Source organism: Palaemon carinicauda, chromosome 20 (assembly GCF_036898095.1).
Source record: "Palaemon carinicauda isolate YSFRI2023 chromosome 20, ASM3689809v2, whole genome shotgun sequence".
Taxonomy (NCBI): domain Eukaryota; kingdom Metazoa; phylum Arthropoda; class Malacostraca; order Decapoda; family Palaemonidae; genus Palaemon; species Palaemon carinicauda.
The window spans coordinates 61,075,556-61,097,893 of record NC_090744.1 but is presented as its reverse complement, the minus strand read 5'-3'; the positions used below and the strand labels follow the sequence as shown (position 1 = coordinate 61,097,893).

Sequence of the window (22,338 nt, the reverse complement as noted above, 5' to 3'; positions counted from 1 at the left end):
CCTCATCAAAATCATTTTTACGCTTATACCTAACACTCCCTTTCATACGTTTTACCGGTTCAATTATTCTCTTTTTCACACTTTCATAATCAGCGTCATCTACACTCATTATCACACCATACATTGTCAACAAATACCCAGTCAAATATTTTCTTAACTCCCTTGCCCAAACTCTTTTACTATCACCATTCTTATCCTGATAATACCTCTCATACTCTTGAAAAAAACTCATATACATCCCTACTACTATGCTCATTGAACCTTTCAAACCGGGGTACCTCTCTCACGTTCATTCTCACTGCTATCATCACTGCTACCTTCCCTCTTGTTTCCTACTTCCTCACTAGAATATAACGAATCTAATTCCACACTCATACTCCTATCCTTGATTATACTCTTCCTAGCCGTTTTCTTACTCACCAATTTCACCCATTCATGATCATCTTCACTCTCATCCTAACCTTTCTTCTTTTCCCTCTTCATATTACTTTTACCTTTCTTCTCATTCTTCCTATCACATTTCTGTTCATCCTTACTTTGCTTAATTCCCTTATCTTCAATCTCACTATTACTATCACTATCACCTCTCTTTCCCATTACCACTTACCTTAGCCTTCTCTTCCACTATCACCCCATTACCCGAAGCAGAAGCCACTCCTCCGACTGAGCCTTCACCCATGAACGTTTTCATAATTCCCATTACTTTCTCCATCATAGCGTCCATTCGTTTCTCCATTCGTTCTTCATTCTCTCGCATCCTAATCTAAATACCCTTTTCCACTCTCTCTACAGTTCCCTGAATTTCCCTCAGTTCCCTTTGCTTCTCCTCATTCTCACATATCAGCCTCGCATTCTCACACAACAACTTCTCTTTCTCTACTGACAACCTCTCCTCACGCTCCTTAATCAACCGCAATTCCTCCCTCAGTAACTTTAATTGTTCTTCCCTTTTCAGTCTTATATCTAATTTCTTAACCTAATTCAATCCTTCGTCAAAGAGTCCAGCTTCAATCCCACCTCGGCTCTCCCTGTTCAGGTGCCAAAACAATGTGGCGGGATGTCGCAAGAACAACCACCACACCCCTGATCACTCTAACAGACAAATGTCTCCTCAACACAAATTTTCCCCTCACTTTATCATAAACTGGACTCTTAGACAAAAGGACACGAAAAAACAAAACATATCCTTAAAACTATATTTCCTTACAAACTAAAACGCTCAAAATAAACCAAAAAAATCACACTTATCACTAATCATAGACTTAACACAAAATAGACATTAATCATACAACCATTCAAATAAACCCTCAAAATAATTAAAGCTTAAAACTAAACACTAACAAAACAAACTTAAATTTACCACAACTCAAACTCCAAAACACGGAAACACATATATATTTTATGGACACCAACACAGTCGTTCACACACTGCCAACTGTCTTTAACGGTAAACTACCACTATCACGGTTTTGTGCTCAACAGTCCACTGGGTGGCAATTTACCACAGCTACTTCCCTGATTGGGGTGGATTTTATTATCATCATCATCATCATCATCATCATCAACAGCAATCGGAATTTAATTCGGTCCGGGTCATCAACAATTATCGAAATCTCAGCAGCCTTATCAAGTTCCTTATACAAGCCAAGTCATCAACAATCAAGTAAACATTCAAGGGAACTCTCTCCAAAGGAGTAAGTTTATCCAAGGAGGAATCACGGCTGTTAAAATAAATAATCACTTCCACACTGGTAATTAAGAATAATAGTAAATCCAGCAATCACACACACAACAGCCTCTATCAGCAGTCAATAAAAAAAAGCATTCGCTCCGAAACATTTACTACTCTCCTAACCTAGCTAAAAGTAAATAAACAACCTCATTTATACCAACAGTCTTTCTCACAACAAACAATAGATACACTAACTACCTCTCTCTCTCTCTCTCTCTCTCTCTCTCTCTCTCTCTCTCTCTCTCTCTCTCTCTCTCTCTCAGGATTTGGCAAACAAAAAAATAAATAAAATTAAAAAATTAATCCTCCACATTCCTCCCCCCTTACTTTGCCAAATCCGTCTCACACAACACTTACCTAATTTTTTTCATTACCCAGTCCCAGTCGTTAACGGGACCTATACTCCGAGTAACTGGGCCTTCATACACTCTCATTCGCTTCTTCCTTATCACAATCATTCGCTACATTAACACTATTCCTATCTAAATTCCTATCATATAATATATCATGTACTATCCCATCTACCTCACTATCATCTGGCCCTAAAATCTCACTTATTTCCATCAGCAATTCATCCATTTCATCAAAACCATTTTCTACTTTAATAAAAGATTCATTCATACTACTTATCATTTTCCTATCTCTCATTCTCGCATTCGTCATACTTTCTTTTACATCATCTAATGAAAAACCACAAACACTATAGGTATCATTCATACTCAGCCATGATCCATCTGTATTAATACATTTATCTTCCGCACTCACTTGTACATTTACACTCTTGTCATACTTATTCAGATTCTTACCTATACCTATAAATTTCCCTTGCACTTTCTCCTCACTTAAAACTTTCAAACGCCTCTTTTTCCTATATTCAACTAAGACTAATTGCTTATTTTCCAGCCATAAATTCTCATGCATACTTGGTTCATACTTGCTCATTTACAACCAATTATTCATCCCATTCTCACAAACATTGATCCTATTCCTTCCACACACACAGGAGGACTCACCCAGCTGAACCCTCTTACACTCTAGTTTCCCGAACATCCTGGCTGACTTAATCCCTTCTTCCTACATACTCTAGCTATATGCCCATCTACACCACATTCAGTACACTTACCCCACGGCTCCTTGCACATTCTAGCATAATGACCATCCTTACCACAATTACCACAAATCACATTCATACGATTATTACGACATCCACTCGCTATGTGCCCAGTCATACCACACCGATAATATTTTACCCCTTTCTCTTTCTTGCACTCGCTAATTCTATGACCTACCTCACCACATCCAAAACAAGCACCTAGAGCCCATCTACATTCATTCTTCTGATGACCTACTTTCCCACATCTATAACAATTCTTTTCACGAATACAACTACCTGACCTACCTCGCTGCGAACTAGTACTCCTATCCCTCCAAACTTGATTCCCTTGCCTAAACCCTTTGTTTGTCCTTACAGGTATTCCCACATTACTCGCCCTAACACTCCTATCTACTATCTGATCAGCTATTCTCATCGGCCCTCTAAAAATTGCATCCTTTTAACTACCAAATTCTAACACTTTCTTCCATTCCAGTTCTTACACTCACAGATTTACTTTCTTTCATGCACCTGTGTAACTCATAATCTTCAACAATCTCTAAAATATCATCCCATGTCAATCTTTCTTTCGTCCACCTCATTTTCTCCTTCCGTTTCAAATTAATAAACTCAGCAACATTCTCAGGTACAGTAGCCAAAAACTTCTTCATTAATTCCTTATTCTCATTTATGCCTTCATCCCCATACTTCTTTCTAGCTAACGTTTCCAACCTACATACATACATCGATATTGCTTCTCCTACATTCATCCGTGCCTCATCAAAATCATTTTTACGCTTATACCTAACACTCCCTTTCATACGTTTTACCGGTTCAATTATTCTCTTTTTCACACTTTCATAATCAGCGTCATCTACACTCATTATCACACCATACATTGTCAACAAATACCCAGTCAAATATTTTCTTAACTCCCTTGCCCAAACTCTTTTACTATCACCATTCTTATCCTGATAATACCTCTCATACTCTTGAAAAAAACTCATATACATCCCTACTACTATGCTCATTGAACCTTTCAAACCGGGGTACCTCTCTCACGTTCATTCTCACTGCTATCATCACTGCTACCTTCCCTCTTGTTTCCTACTTCCTCACTAGAATATAACGAATCTAATTCCACACTCATACTCCTATCCTTGATTATACTCTTCCTAGCCGTTTTCTTACTCACCAATTTCACCCATTCATGATCATCTTCACTCTCATCCTAACCTTTCTTCTTTTCCCTCTTCATATTACTTTTACCTTTCTTCTCATTCTTCCTATCACATTTCTGTTCATCCTTACTTTGCTTAATTCCCTTATCTTCAATCTCACTATTACTATCACTATCACCTCTCTTTCCCATTACCACTTACCTTAGCCTTCTCTTCCACTATCACCCCATTACCCGAAGCAGAAGCCACTCCTCCGACTGAGCCTTCACCCATGAACGTTTTCATAATTCCCATTACTTTCTCCATCATAGCGTCCATTCGTTTCTCCATTCGTTCTTCATTCTCTCGCATCCTAATCTAAATACCCTTTTCCACTCTCTCTACAGTTCCCTGAATTTCCCTCAGTTCCCTTTGCTTCTCCTCATTCTCACATATCAGCCTCGCATTCTCACACAACAACTTCTCTTTCTCTACTGACAACCTCTCCTCACGCTCCTTAATCAACCGCAATTCCTCCCTCAGTAACTTTAATTGTTCTTCCCTTTTCAGTCTTATATCTAATTTCTTAACCTAATTCAATCCTTCGTCAAAGAGTCCAGCTTCAATCCCACCTCGGCTCTCCCTGTTCAGGTGCCAAAACAATGTGGCGGGATGTCGCAAGAACAACCACCACACCCCTGATCACTCTAACAGACAAATGTCTCCTCAACACAAATTTTCCCCTCACTTTATCATAAACTGGACTCTTAGACAAAAGGACACGAAAAAACAAAACATATCCTTAAAACTATATTTCCTTACAAACTAAAACGCTCAAAATAAACCAAAAAAATCACACTTATCACTAATCATAGACTTAACACAAAATAGACATTAATCATACAACCATTCAAATAAACCCTCAAAATAATTAAAGCTTAAAACTAAACACTAACAAAACAAACTTAAATTTACCACAACTCAAACTCCAAAACACGGAAACACATATATATTTTATGGACACCAACACAGTCGTTCACACACTGCCAACTGTCTTTAACGGTAAACTACCACTATCACGGTTTTGTGCTCAACAGTCCACTGGGTGGCAATTTACCACAGCTACTTCCCTGATTGGGGTGGATTTTATTATCATCATCATCATCATCATCATCATCAACAGCAATCGGAATTTAATTCGGTCCGGGTCATCAACAATTATCGAAATCTCAGCAGCCTTATCAAGTTCCTTATACAAGCCAAGTCATCAACAATCAAGTAAACATTCAAGGGAACTCTCTCCAAAGGAGTAAGTTTATCCAAGGAGGAATCACGGCTGTTAAAATAAATAATCACTTCCACACTGGTAATTAAGAATAATAGTAAATCCAGCAATCACACACACAACAGCCTCTATCAGCAGTCAATAAAAAAAAGCATTCGCTCCGAAACATTTACTACTCTCCTAACCTAGCTAAAAGTAAATAAACAACCTCATTTATACCAACAGTCTTTCTCACAACAAACAATAGATACACTAACTACCTCTCTCTCTCTCTCTCTCTCTCTCTCTCTCTCTCTCTCTCTCTCTCTCTCTCTCTCTCTCTCAGGATTTGGCAAACAAAAAAATAAATAAAATTAAAAAATTAATCCTCCACATTCCTCCCCCCTTACTTTGCCAAATCCGTCTCACACAACACTTACCTAATTTTTTTCATTACCCAGTCCCAGTCGTTAACGGGACCTATACTCCGAGTAACTGGGCCTTCATACACTCTCATTCGCTTCTTCCTTATCACAATCATTCGCTACATTAACACTATTCCTATCTAAATTCCTATCATATAATATATCATGTACTATCCCATCTACCTCACTATCATCTGGCCCTAAAATCTCACTTATTTCCATCAGCAATTCATCCATTTCATCAAAACCATTTTCTACTTTAATAAAAGATTCATTCATACTACTTATCATTTTCCTATCTCTCATTCTCGCATTCGTCATACTTTCTTTTACATCATCTAATGAAAAACCACAAACACTATAGGTATCATTCATACTCAGCCATGATCCATCTGTATTAATACATTTATCTTCCGCACTCACTTGTACATTTACACTCTTGTCATACTTATTCAGATTCTTACCTATACCTATAAATTTCCCTTGCACTTTCTCCTCACTTAAAACTTTCAAACGCCTCTTTTTCCTATATTCAACTAAGACTAATTGCTTATTTTCCAGCCATAAATTCTCATGCATACTTGGTTCATACTTGCTCATTTACAACCAATTATTCATCCCATTCTCACAAACATTGATCCTATTCCTTCCACACACACAGGAGGACTCACCCAGCTGAACCCTCTTACACTCTAGTTTCCCGAACATCCTGGCTGACTTAATCCCTTCTTCCTACATACTCTAGCTATATGCCCATCTACACCACATTCAGTACACTTACCCCACGGCTCCTTGCACATTCTAGCATAATGACCATCCTTACCACAATTACCACAAATCACATTCATACGATTATTACGACATCCACTCGCTATGTGCCCAGTCATACCACACCGATAATATTTTACCCCTTTCTCTTTCTTGCACTCGCTAATTCTATGACCTACCTCACCACATCCAAAACAAGCACCTAGAGCCCATCTACATTCATTCTTCTGATGACCTACTTTCCCACATCTATAACAATTCTTTTCACGGATACAACTACCTGACCTACCTCGCTGCGAACTAGTACTCCTATCCCTCCAAACTTGATTCCCTTGCCTAAACCCTTTGTTTGTCCTTACAGGTATTCCCACATTACTCGCCCTAACACTCCTATCTACTATCTGATCAGCTATTCTCATCGGCCCTCTAAAAATTGCATCCTTTTAACTACCAAATTCTATTACACTTTCTTCCATTCCAGTTCTTACACTCACAGATTTACTTTCTTTCATGCACCTGTGTAACTCATAATCTTCAACAATCTCTAAAATATCATCCCATGTCAATCTTTCTTTCGTCCACCTCATTTTCTCCTTCCGTTTCAAATTAATAAACTCAGCAACATTCTCAGGTACAGTAGCCAAAAACTTCTTCATTAATTCCTTATTCTCATTTATGCCTTCATCCCCATACTTCTTTCTAGCTAACGTTTCCAACCTACATACATACATCGATATTGCTTCTCCTACATTCATCCGTGCCTCATCAAAATCATTTTTACGCTTATACCTAACACTCCCTTTCATACGTTTTACCTGTTCAATTATTCTCTTTTTCACACTTTCATAATCAGCGTCATCTACACTCATTATCACACCATACATTGTCAACAAATACCCAGTCAAATATTTTCTTAACTCCCTTGCCCAAACTCTTTTACTATCACCATTCTTATCCTGATAATACCTCTCATACTCTTGAAAAAACTCATATACATCCCTACTACTATGCTCATTGAACCTTTCAAACCGGGGTACCTCTCTCACGTTCATTCTCACTGCTATCATCACTGCTACCTTCCCTCTTGTTTCCTACTTCCTCACTAGAATATAACGAATCTAATTCCACACTCATACTCCTATCCTTGATTATACTCTTCCTAGCCGTTTTCTTACTCACCAATTTCACCCATTCATGATCATCTTCACTCTCATCCTAACCTTTCTTCTTTTCCCTCTTCATATTACTTTTACCTTTCTTCTCATTCTTCCTATCACATTTCTGTTCATCCTTACTTTGCTTAATTCCCTTATCTTCAATCTCACTATTACTATCACTATCACCTCTCTTTCCCATTACCACTTACCTTAGCCTTCTCTTCCACTATCACCCCATTACCCGAAGCAGAAGCCACTCCTCCGACTGAGCCTTCACCCATGAACGTTTTCATAATTCCCATTACTTTCTCCATCATAGCGTCCATTCGTTTCTCCATTCGTTCTTCATTCTCTCGCATCCTAATCTAAATACCCTTTTCCACTCTCTCTACAGTTCCCTGAATTTCCCTCAGTTCCCTTTGCTTCTCCTCATTCTCACATATCAGCCTCGCATTCTCACACAACAACTTCTCTTTCTCTACTGACAACCTCTCCTCACGCTCCTTAATCAACCGCAATTCCTCCCTCAGTAACTTTAATTGTTCTTCCCTTTTCAGTCTTATATCTAATTTCTTAACCTAATTCAATCCTTCGTCAAAGAGTCCAGCTTCAATCCCACCTCGGCTCTCCCTGTTCAGGTGCCAAAACAATGTGGCGGGATGTCGCAAGAACAACCACCACACCCCTGATCACTCTAACAGACAAATGTCTCCTCAACACAAATTTTCCCCTCACTTTATCATAAACTGGACTCTTAGACAAAAGGACACGAAAAAACAAAACATATCCTTAAAACTATATTTCCTTACAAACTAAAACGCTCAAAATAAACCAAAAAAATCACACTTATCACTAATCATAGACTTAACACAAAATAGACATTAATCATACAACCATTCAAATAAACCCTCAAAATAATTAAAGCTTAAAACTAAACACTAACAAAACAAACTTAAATTTACCACAACTCAAACTCCAAAACACGGAAACACATATATATTTTATGGACACCAACACAGTCGTTCACACACTGCCAACTGTCTTTAACGGTAAACTACCACTATCACGGTTTTGTGCTCAACAGTCCACTGGGTGGCAATTTACCACAGCTACTTCCCTGATTGGGGTGGATTTTATTATCATCATCATCATCATCATCATCATCAACAGCAATCGGAATTTAATTCGGTCCGGGTCATCAACAATTATCGAAATCTCAGCAGCCTTATCAAGTTCCTTATACAAGCCAAGTCATCAACAATCAAGTAAACATTCAAGGGAACTCTCTCCAAAGGAGTAAGTTTATCCAAGGAGGAATCACGGCTGTTAAAATAAATAATCACTTCCACACTGGTAATTAAGAATAATAGTAAATCCAGCAATCACACACACAACAGCCTCTATCAGCAGTCAATAAAAAAAAGCATTCGCTCCGAAACATTTACTACTCTCCTAACCTAGCTAAAAGTAAATAAACAACCTCATTTATACCAACAGTCTTTCTCACAACAAACAATAGATACACTAACTACCTCTCTCTCTCTCTCTCTCTCTCTCTCTCTCTCTCTCTCTCTCTCTCTCTCTCTCTCTCTCTCTCAGGATTTGGCAAACAAAAAAATAAATAAAATTAAAAAATTAATCCTCCACATTCCTCCCCCCTTACTTTGCCAAATCCGTCTCACACAACACTTACCTAATTTTTTTCATTACCCAGTCCCAGTCGTTAACGGGACCTATACTCCGAGTAACTGGGCCTTCATACACTCTCATTCGCTTCTTCCTTATCACAATCATTCGCTACATTAACACTATTCCTATCTAAATTCCTATCATATAATATATCATGTACTATCCCATCTACCTCACTATCATCTGGCCCTAAAATCTCACTTATTTCCATCAGCAATTCATCCATTTCATCAAAACCATTTTCTACTTTAATAAAAGATTCATTCATACTACTTATCATTTTCCTATCTCTCATTCTCGCATTCGTCATACTTTCTTTTACATCATCTAATGAAAAACCACAAACACTATAGGTATCATTCATACTCAGCCATGATCCATCTGTATTAATACATTTATCTTCCGCACTCACTTGTACATTTACACTCTTGTCATACTTATTCAGATTCTTACCTATACCTATAAATTTCCCTTGCACTTTCTCCTCACTTAAAACTTTCAAACGCCTCTTTTTCCTATATTCAACTAAGACTAATTGCTTATTTTCCAGCCATAAATTCTCATGCATACTTGGTTCATACTTGCTCATTTACAACCAATTATTCATCCCATTCTCACAAACATTGATCCTATTCCTTCCACACACACAGGAGGACTCACCCAGCTGAACCCTCTTACACTCTAGTTTCCCGAACATCCTGGCTGACTTAATCCCTTCTTCCTACATACTCTAGCTATATGCCCATCTACACCACATTCAGTACACTTACCCCACGGCTCCTTGCACATTCTAGCATAATGACCATCCTTACCACAATTACCACAAATCACATTCATACGATTATTACGACATCCACTCGCTATGTGCCCAGTCATACCACACCGATAATATTTTACCCCTTTCTCTTTCTTGCACTCGCTAATTCTATGACCTACCTCACCACATCCAAAACAAGCACCTAGAGCCCATCTACATTCATTCTTCTGATGACCTACTTTCCCACATCTATAACAATTCTTTTCACGATACAACTACCTGACCTACCTCGCTGCGAACTAGTACTCCTATCCCTCCAAACTTGATTCCCTTGCCTAAACCCTTTGTTTGTCCTTACAGGTATTCCCACATTACTCGCCCTAACACTCCTATCTACTATCTGATCAGCTATTCTCATCGGCCCTCTAAAAATTGCATCCTTTTAACTACCAAATTCTATTACACTTTCTTCCATTCCAGTTCTTACACTCACAGATTTACTTTCTTTCATGCACCTGTGTAACTCATAATCTTCAACAATCTCTAAAATATCATCCCATGTCAATCTTTCTTTCGTCCACCTCATTTTCTCCTTCCGTTTCAAATTAATAAACTCAGCAACATTCTCAGGTACAGTAGCCAAAAACTTCTTCATTAATTCCTTATTCTCATTTATGCCTTCATCCCCATACTTCTTTCTAGCTAACGTTTCCAACCTACATACATACATCGATATTGCTTCTCCTACATTCATCCGTGCCTCATCAAAATCATTTTTACGCTTATACCTAACACTCCCTTTCATACGTTTTACCTGTTCAATTATTCTCTTTTTCACACTTTCATAATCAGCGTCATCTACACTCATTATCACACCATACATTGTCAACAAATACCCAGTCAAATATTTTCTTAACTCCCTTGCCCAAACTCTTTTACTATCACCATTCTTATCCTGATAATACCTCTCATACTCTTGAAAAAAACTCATATACATCCCTACTACTATGCTCATTGAACCTTTCAAACCGGGGTACCTCTCTCACGTTCATTCTCACTGCTATCATCACTGCTACCTTCCCTCTTGTTTCCTACTTCCTCACTAGAATATAACGAATCTAATTCCACACTCATACTCCTATCCTTGATTATACTCTTCCTAGCCGTTTTCTTACTCACCAATTTCACCCATTCATGATCATCTTCACTCTCATCCTAACCTTTCTTCTTTTCCCTCTTCATATTACTTTTACCTTTCTTCTCATTCTTCCTATCACATTTCTGTTCATCCTTACTTTGCTTAATTCCCTTATCTTCAATCTCACTATTACTATCACTATCACCTCTCTTTCCCATTACCACTTACCTTAGCCTTCTCTTCCACTATCACCCCATTACCCGAAGCAGAAGCCACTCCTCCGACTGAGCCTTCACCCATGAACGTTTTCATAATTCCCATTACTTTCTCCATCATAGCGTCCATTCGTTTCTCCATTCGTTCTTCATTCTCTCGCATCCTAATCTAAATACCCTTTTCCACTCTCTCTACAGTTCCCTGAATTTCCCTCAGTTCCCTTTGCTTCTCCTCATTCTCACATATCAGCCTCGCATTCTCACACAACAACTTCTCTTTCTCTACTGACAACCTCTCCTCACGCTCCTTAATCAACCGCAATTCCTCCCTCAGTAACTTTAATTGTTCTTCCCTTTTCAGTCTTATATCTAATTTCTTAACCTAATTCAATCCTTCGTCAAAGAGTCCAGCTTCAATCCCACCTCGGCTCTCCCTGTTCAGGTGCCAAAACAATGTGGCGGGATGTCGCAAGAACAACCACCACACCCCTGATCACTCTAACAGACAAATGTCTCCTCAACACAAATTTTCCCCTCACTTTATCATAAACTGGACTCTTAGACAAAAGGACACGAAAAAACAAAACATATCCTTAAAACTATATTTCCTTACAAACTAAAACGCTCAAAATAAACCAAAAAAATCACACTTATCACTAATCATAGACTTAACACAAAATAGACATTAATCATACAACCATTCAAATAAACCCTCAAAATAATTAAAGCTTAAAACTAAACACTAACAAAACAAACTTAAATTTACCACAACTCAAACTCCAAAACACGGAAACACATATATATTTTATGGACACCAACACAGTCGTTCACACACTGCCAACTGTCTTTAACGGTAAACTACCACTATCACGGTTTTGTGCTCAACAGTCCACTGGGTGGCAATTTACCACAGCTACTTCCCTGATTGGGGTGGATTTTATTATCATCATCATCATCATCATCATCATCAACAGCAATCGGAATTTAATTCGGTCCGGGTCATCAACAATTATCGAAATCTCAGCAGCCTTATCAAGTTCCTTATACAAGCCAAGTCATCAACAATCAAGTAAACATTCAAGGGAACTCTCTCCAAAGGAGTAAGTTTATCCAAGGAGGAATCACGGCTGTTAAAATAAATAATCACTTCCACACTGGTAATTAAGAATAATAGTAAATCCAGCAATCACACACACAACAGCCTCTATCAGCAGTCAATAAAAAAAAGCATTCGCTCCGAAACATTTACTACTCTCCTAACCTAGCTAAAAGTAAATAAACAACCTCATTTATACCAACAGTCTTTCTCACAACAAACAATAGATACACTAACTACCTCTCTCTCTCTCTCTCTCTCTCTCTCTCTCTCTCTCTCTCTCTCTCTCTCTCTCTCTCTCTCAGGATTTGGCAAACAAAAAAATAAATAAAATTAAAAAATTAATCCTCCACATTCCTCCCCCCTTACTTTGCCAAATCCGTCTCACACAACACTTACCTAATTTTTTTCATTACCCAGTCCCAGTCGTTAACGGGACCTATACTCCGAGTAACTGGGCCTTCATACACTCTCATTCGCTTCTTCCTTATCACAATCATTCGCTACATTAACACTATTCCTATCTAAATTCCTATCATATAATATATCATGTACTATCCCATCTACCTCACTATCATCTGGCCCTAAAATCTCACTTATTTCCATCAGCAATTCATCCATTTCATCAAAACCATTTTCTACTTTAATAAAAGATTCATTCATACTACTTATCATTTTCCTATCTCTCATTCTCGCATTCGTCATACTTTCTTTTACATCATCTAATGAAAAACCACAAACACTATAGGTATCATTCATACTCAGCCATGATCCATCTGTATTAATACATTTATCTTCCGCACTCACTTGTACATTTACACTCTTGTCATACTTATTCAGATTCTTACCTATACCTATAAATTTCCCTTGCACTTTCTCCTCACTTAAAACTTTCAAACGCCTCTTTTTCCTATATTCAACTAAGACTAATTGCTTATTTTCCAGCCATAAATTCTCATGCATACTTGGTTCATACTTGCTCATTTACAACCAATTATTCATCCCATTCTCACAAACATTGATCCTATTCCTTCCACACACACAGGAGGACTCACCCAGCTGAACCCTCTTACACTCTAGTTTCCCGAACATCCTGGCTGACTTAATCCCTTCTTCCTACATACTCTAGCTATATGCCCATCTACACCACATTCAGTACACTTACCCCACGGCTCCTTGCACATTCTAGCATAATGACCATCCTTACCACAATTACCACAAATCACATTCATACGATTATTACGACATCCACTCGCTATGTGCCCAGTCATACCACACCGATAATATTTTACCCCTTTCTCTTTCTTGCACTCGCTAATTCTATGACCTACCTCACCACATCCAAAACAAGCACCTAGAGCCCATCTACATTCATTCTTCTGATGACCTACTTTCCCACATCTATAACAATTCTTTTCACGAATACAACTACCTGACCTACCTCGCTGCGAACTAGTACTCCTATCCCTCCAAACTTGATTCCCTTGCCTAAACCCTTTGTTTGTCCTTACAGGTATTCCCACATTACTCGCCCTAACACTCCTATCTACTATCTGATCAGCTATTCTCATCGGCCCTCTAAAAATTGCATCCTTTTAACTACCAAATTCTATTACACTTTCTTCCATTCCAGTTCTTACACTCACAGATTTACTTTCTTTCATGCACCTGTGTAACTCATAATCTTCAACAATCTCTAAAATATCATCCCATGTCAATCTTTCTTTCGTCCACCTCATTTTCTCCTTCCGTTTCAAATTAATAAACTCAGCAACATTCTCAGGTACAGTAGCCAAAAACTTCTTCATTAATTCCTTATTCTCATTTATGCCTTCATCCCCATACTTCTTTCTAGCTAACGTTTCCAACCTACATACATACATCGATATTGCTTCTCCTACATTCATCCGTGCCTCATCAAAATCATTTTTACGCTTATACCTAACACTCCCTTTCATACGTTTTACCGGTTCAATTATTCTCTTTTTCACACTTTCATAATCAGCGTCATCTACACTCATTATCACACCATACATTGTCAACAAATACCCAGTCAAATATTTTCTTAACTCCCTTGCCCAAACTCTTTTACTATCACCATTCTTATCCTGATAATACCTCTCATACTCTTGAAAAAAACTCATATACATCCCTACTACTATGCTCATTGAACCTTTCAAACCGGGGTACCTCTCTCACGTTCATTCTCACTGCTATCATCACTGCTACCTTCCCTCTTGTTTCCTACTTCCTCACTAGAATATAACGAATCTAATTCCACACTCATACTCCTATCCTTGATTATACTCTTCCTAGCCGTTTTCTTACTCACCAATTTCACCCATTCATGATCATCTTCACTCTCATCCTAACCTTTCTTCTTTTCCCTCTTCATATTACTTTTACCTTTCTTCTCATTCTTCCTATCACATTTCTGTTCATCCTTACTTTGCTTAATTCCCTTATCTTCAATCTCACTATTACTATCACTATCACCTCTCTTTCCCATTACCACTTACCTTAGCCTTCTCTTCCACTATCACCCCATTACCCGAAGCAGAAGCCACTCCTCCGACTGAGCCTTCACCCATGAACGTTTTCATAATTCCCATTACTTTCTCCATCATAGCGTCCATTCGTTTCTCCATTCGTTCTTCATTCTCTCGCATCCTAATCTAAATACCCTTTTCCACTCTCTCTACAGTTCCCTGAATTTCCCTCAGTTCCCTTTGCTTCTCCTCATTCTCACATATCAGCCTCGCATTCTCACACAACAACTTCTCTTTCTCTACTGACAACCTCTCCTCACGCTCCTTAATCAACCGCAATTCCTCCCTCAGTAACTTTAATTGTTCTTCCCTTTTCAGTCTTATATCTAATTTCTTAACCTAATTCAATCCTTCGTCAAAGAGTCCAGCTTCAATCCCACCTCGGCTCTCCCTGTTCAGGTGCCAAAACAATGTGGCGGGATGTCGCAAGAACAACCACCACACCCCTGATCACTCTAACAGACAAATGTCTCCTCAACACAAATTTTCCCCTCACTTTATCATAAACTGGACTCTTAGACAAAAGGACACGAAAAAACAAAACATATCCTTAAAACTATATTTCCTTACAAACTAAAACGCTCAAAATAAACCAAAAAAATCACACTTATCACTAATCATAGACTTAACACAAAATAGACATTAATCATACAACCATTCAAATAAACCCTCAAAATAATTAAAGCTTAAAACTAAACACTAACAAAACAAACTTAAATTTACCACAACTCAAACTCCAAAACACGGAAACACATATATATTTTATGGACACCAACACAGTCGTTCACACACTGCCAACTGTCTTTAACGGTAAACTACCACTATCACGGTTTTGTGCTCAACAGTCCACTGGGTGGCAATTTACCACAGCTACTTCCCTGATTGGGGTGGATTTTATTATCATCATCATCATCATCATCATCATCAACAGCAATCGGAATTTAATTCGGTCCGGGTCATCAACAATTATCGAAATCTCAGCAGCCTTATCAAGTTCCTTATACAAGCCAAGTCATCAACAATCAAGTAAACATTCAAGGGAACTCTCTCCAAAGGAGTAAGTTTATCCAAGGAGGAATCACGGCTGTTAAAATAAATAATCACTTCCACACTGGTAATTAAGAATAATAGTAAATCCAGCAATCACACACACAACAGCCTCTATCAGCAGTCAATAAAAAAAAGCATTCGCTCCGAAACATTTACTACTCTCCTAACCTAGCTAAAAGTAAATAAACAACCTCATTTATACCAACAGTCTTTCTCACAACAAACAATAGATACACTAACTACCTCTCTCTCTCTCTCTCTCTCTCTCTCTCTCTCTCTCTCTCTCTCTCTCTCTCTCTCTCTCTCTCAGGATTTGGCAAACAAAAAAATAAATAAAATTAAAAAATTAATCCTCCACATTCCTCCCCCCTTACTTTGCCAAATCCGTCTCACACAACACTTACCTAATTTTTTTCATTACCCAGTCCCAGTCGTTAACGGGACCTATACTCCGAGTAACTGGGCCTTCATACACTCTCATTCGCTTCTTCCTTATCACAATCATTCGCTACATTAACACTATTCCTATCTAAATTCCTATCATATAATATATCATGTACTATCCCATCTACCTCACTATCATCTGGCCCTAAAATCTCACTTATTTCCATCAGCAATTCATCCATTTCATCAAAACCATTTTCTACTTTAATAAAAGATTCATTCATACTACTTATCATTTTCCTATCTCTCATTCTCGCATTCGTCATACTTTCTTTTACATCATCTAATGAAAAACCACAAACACTATAGGTATCATTCATACTCAGCCATGATCCATCTGTATTAATACATTTATCTTCCGCACTCACTTGTACATTTACACTCTTGTCATACTTATTCAGATTCTTACCTATACCTATAAATTTCCCTTGCACTTTCTCCTCACTTAAAACTTTCAAACGCCTCTTTTTCCTATATTCAACTAAGACTAATTGCTTATTTTCCAGCCATAAATTCTCATGCATACTTGGTTCATACTTGCTCATTTACAACCAATTATTCATCCCATTCTCACAAACATTGATCCTATTCCTTCCACACACACAGGAGGACTCACCCAGCTGAACCCTCTTACACTCTAGTTTCCCGAACATCCTGGCTGACTTAATCCCTTCTTCCTACATACTCTAGCTATATGCCCATCTACACCACATTCAGTACACTTACCCCACGGCTCCTTGCACATTCTAGCATAATGACCATCCTTACCACAATTACCACAAATCACATTCATACGATTATTACGACATCCACTCGCTATGTGCCCAGTCATACCACACCGATAATATTTTACCCCTTTCTCTTTCTTGCACTCGCTAATTCTATGACCTACCTCACCACATCCAAAACAAGCACCTAGAGCCCATCTACATTCATTCTTCTGATGACCTACTTTCCCACATCTATAACAATTCTTTTCACGATACAACTACCTGACCTACCTCGCTGCGAACTAGTACTCCTATCCCTCCAAACTTGATTCCCTTGCCTAAACCCTTTGTTTGTCCTTACAGGTATTCCCACATTACTCGCCCTAACACTCCTATCTACTATCTGATCAGCTATTCTCATCGGCCCTCTAAAAATTGCATCCTTTTAACTACCAAATTCTATTACACTTTCTTCCATTCCAGTTCTTACACTCACAGATTTACTTTCTTTCATGCACCTGTGTAACTCATAATCTTCAACAATCTCTAAAATATCATCCCATGTCAATCTTTCTTTCGTCCACCTCATTTTCTCCTTCCGTTTCAAATTAATAAACTCAGCAACATTCTCAGGTACAGTAGCCAAAAACTTCTTCATTAATTCCTTATTCTCATTTATGCCTTCATCCCCATACTTCTTTCTAGCTAACGTTTCCAACCTACATACATACATCGATATTGCTTCTCCTACATTCATCCGTGCCTCATCAAAATCATTTTTACGCTTATACCTAACACTCCCTTTCATACGTTTTACCGGTTCAATTATTCTCTTTTTCACACTTTCATAATCAGCGTCATCTACACTCATTATCACACCATACATTGTCAACAAATACCCAGTCAAATATTTTCTTAACTCCCTTGCCCAAACTCTTTTACTATCACCATTCTTATCCTGATAATACCTCTCATACTCTTGAAAAAAACTCATATACATCCCTACTACTATGCTCATTGAACCTTTCAAACCGGGGTACCTCTCTCACGTTCATTCTCACTGCTATCATCACTGCTACCTTCCCTCTTGTTTCCTACTTCCTCACTAGAATATAACGAATCTAATTCCACACTCATACTCCTATCCTTGATTATACTCTTCCTAGCCGTTTTCTTACTCACCAATTTCACCCATTCATGATCATCTTCACTCTCATCCTAACCTTTCTTCTTTTCCCTCTTCATATTACTTTTACCTTTCTTCTCATTCTTCCTATCACATTTCTGTTCATCCTTACTTTGCTTAATTCCCTTATCTTCAATCTCACTATTACTATCACTATCACCTCTCTTTCCCATTACCACTTACCTTAGCCTTCTCTTCCACTATCACCCCATTACCCGAAGCAGAAGCCACTCCTCCGACTGAGCCTTCACCCATGAACGTTTTCATAATTCCCATTACTTTCTCCATCATAGCGTCCATTCGTTTCTCCATTCGTTCTTCATTCTCTCGCATCCTAATCTAAATACCCTTTTCCACTCTCTCTACAGTTCCCTGAATTTCCCTCAGTTCCCTTTGCTTCTCCTCATTCTCACATATCAGCCTCGCATTCTCACACAACAACTTCTCTTTCTCTACTGACAACCTCTCCTCACGCTCCTTAATCAACCGCAATTCCTCCCTCAGTAACTTTAATTGTTCTTCCCTTTTCAGTCTTATATCTAATTTCTTAACCTAATTCAATCCTTCGTCAAAGAGTCCAGCTTCAATCCCACCTCGGCTCTCCCTGTTCAGGTGCCAAAACAATGTGGCGGGATGTCGCAAGAACAACCACCACACCCCTGATCACTCTAACAGACAAATGTCTCCTCAACACAAATTTTCCCCTCACTTTATCATAAACTGGACTCTTAGACAAAAGGACACGAAAAAACAAAACATATCCTTAAAACTATATTTCCTTACAAACTAAAACGCTCAAAATAAACCAAAAAAATCACACTTATCACTAATCATAGACTTAACACAAAATAGACATTAATCATACAACCATTCAAATAAACCCTCAAAATAATTAAAGCTTAAAACTAAACACTAACAAAACAAACTTAAATTTACCACAACTCAAACTCCAAAACACGGAAACACATATATATTTTATGGACACCAACACAGTCGTTCACACACTGCCAACTGTCTTTAACGGTAAACTACCACTATCACGGTTTTGTGCTCAACAGTCCACTGGGTGGCAATTTACCACAGCTACTTCCCTGATTGGGGTGGATTTTATTATCATCATCATCATCATCATCATCATCAACAGCAATCGGAATTTAATTCGGTCCGGGTCATCAACAATTATCGAAATCTCAGCAGCCTTATCAAGTTCCTTATACAAGCCAAGTCATCAACAATCAAGTAAACATTCAAGGGAACTCTCTCCAAAGGAGTAAGTTTATCCAAGGAGGAATCACGGCTGTTAAAATAAATAATCACTTCCACACTGGTAATTAAGAATAATAGTAAATCCAGCAATCACACACACAACAGCCTCTATCAGCAGTCAATAAAAAAAAGCATTCGCTCCGAAACATTTACTACTCTCCTAACCTAGCTAAAAGTAAATAAACAACCTCATTTATACCAACAGTCTTTCTCACAACAAACAATAGATACACTAACTACCTCTCTCTCTCTCTCTCTCTCTCTCTCTCTCTCTCTCTCTCTCTCTCTCTCTCTCTCTCTCTCAGGATTTGGCAAACAAAAAAATAAATAAAATTAAAAAATTAATCCTCCACATTCCTCCCCCCTTACTTTGCCAAATCCGTCTCACACAACACTTACCTAATTTTTTTCATTACCCAGTCCCAGTCGTTAACGGGACCTATACTCCGAGTAACTGGGCCTTCATACACTCTCATTCGCTTCTTCCTTATCACAATCATTCGCTACATTAACACTATTCCTATCTAAATTCCTATCATATAATATATCATGTACTATCCCATCTACCTCACTATCATCTGGCCCTAAGATCTCACTTATTTCCATCAGCAATTCATCCATTTCATCAAAACCATTTTCTACTTTAATAAAAGATTCATTCATACTACTTATCATTTTCCTATCTCTCATTCTCGCATTCGTCATACTTTCTTTTACATCATCTAATGAAAAACCACAAACACTATAGGTATCATTCATACTCAGCCATGATCCATCTGTATTAATACATTTATCTTCCGCACTCACTTGTACATTTACACTCTTGTCATACTTATTCAGATTCTTACCTATACCTATAAATTTCCCTTGCACTTTCTCCTCACTTAAAACTTTCAAACGCCTCTTTTTCCTATATTCAACTAAGACTAATTGCTTATTTTCCAGCCATAAATTCTCATGCATACTTGGTTCATACTTGCTCATTTACAACCAATTATTCATCCCATTCTCACAAACATTGATCCTATTCCTTCCACACACACAGGAGGACTCACCCAGCTGAACCCTCTTACACTCTAGTTTCCCGAACATCCTGGCTGACTTAATCCCTTCTTCCTACATACTCTAGCTATATGCCCATCTACACCACATTCAGTACACTTACCCCACGGCTCCTTGCACATTCTAGCATAATGACCATCCTTACCACAATTACCACAAATCACATTCATACGATTATTACGACATCCACTCGCTATGTGCCCAGTCATACCACACCGATAATATTTTACCCCTTTCTCTTTCTTGCACTCGCTAATTCTATGACCTACCTCACCACATCCAAAACAAGCACCTAGAGCCCATCTACATTCATTCTTCTGATGACCTACTTTCCCACATCTATAACAATTCTTTTCACGGATACAACTACCTGACCTACCTCGCTGCGAACTAGTACTCCTATCCCTCCAAACTTGATTCCCTTGCCTAAACCCTTTGTTTGTCCTTACAGGTATTCCCACATTACTCGCCCTAACACTCCTATCTACTATCTGATCAGCTATTCTCATCGGCCCTCTAAAAATTGCATCCTTTTAACTACCAAATTCTATTACACTTTCTTCCATTCCAGTTCTTACACTCACAGATTTACTTTCTTTCATGCACCTGTGTAACTCATAATCTTCAACAATCTCTAAAATATCATCCCATGTCAATCTTTCTTTCGTCCACCTCATTTTCTCCTTCCGTTTCAAATTAATAAACTCAGCAACATTCTCAGGTACAGTAGCCAAAAACTTCTTCATTAATTCCTTATTCTCATTTATGCCTTCATCCCCATACTTCTTTCTAGCTAACGTTTCCAACCTACATACATACATCGATATTGCTTCTCCTACATTCATCCGTGCCTCATCAAAATCATTTTTACGCTTATACCTAACACTCCCTTTCATACGTTTTACCTGTTCAATTATTCTCTTTTTCACACTTTCATAATCAGCGTCATCTACACTCATTATCACACCATACATTGTCAACAAATACCCAGTCAAATATTTTCTTAACTCCCTTGCCCAAACTCTTTTACTATCACCATTCTTATCCTGATAATACCTCTCATACTCTTGAAAAAACTCATATACATCCCTACTACTATGCTCATTGAACCTTTCAAACCGGGGTACCTCTCTCACGTTCATTCTCACTGCTATCATCACTGCTACCTTCCCTCTTGTTTCCTACTTCCTCACTAGAATATAACGAATCTAATTCCACACTCATACTCCTATCCTTGATTATACTCTTCCTAGCCGTTCTCTTACTCACCACTTTCACCCATTCATGATCATCTTCACTCTCATCCTAACCTTTCTTCTTTTCCCTCTTCATAATACTTTTACCTTTCTTCTCATTCTTCCTATCACATTTCTGTTCATCCTTACTTTGCTTAATTCCCTTATCTTCAATCTCACTATTACTATCACTATCACCTCTCTTTCCCATTACCACTTACCTTAGCTTTCTCTTCCACTATCACCCCATTACCCGAAGCAGAAGCCACTCCTCCGACTGAGCCTTCACCCATGAACGTTTTCATAATTCCCATTACTTTCTCCATCATAGCGTCCATTCGT

The 22,338-nt window shown here is 38.2% G+C and overlaps 2 pseudogenes; both read right to left on the bottom strand.

Annotated features, from left to right (window-relative positions):
- Nucleotides 1-5,778: 5,778 nt before the first annotated feature.
- On the bottom strand, nt 5,779-7,509 carry LOC137659826 (uncharacterized; annotated as a pseudogene).
- A 12,813-nt stretch (nt 7,510-20,322) lies between these two features.
- Nucleotides 20,323-21,918, bottom strand: LOC137659825 (uncharacterized; annotated as a pseudogene).
- Between the last annotated feature and the right edge of the window lie 420 nt (nt 21,919-22,338).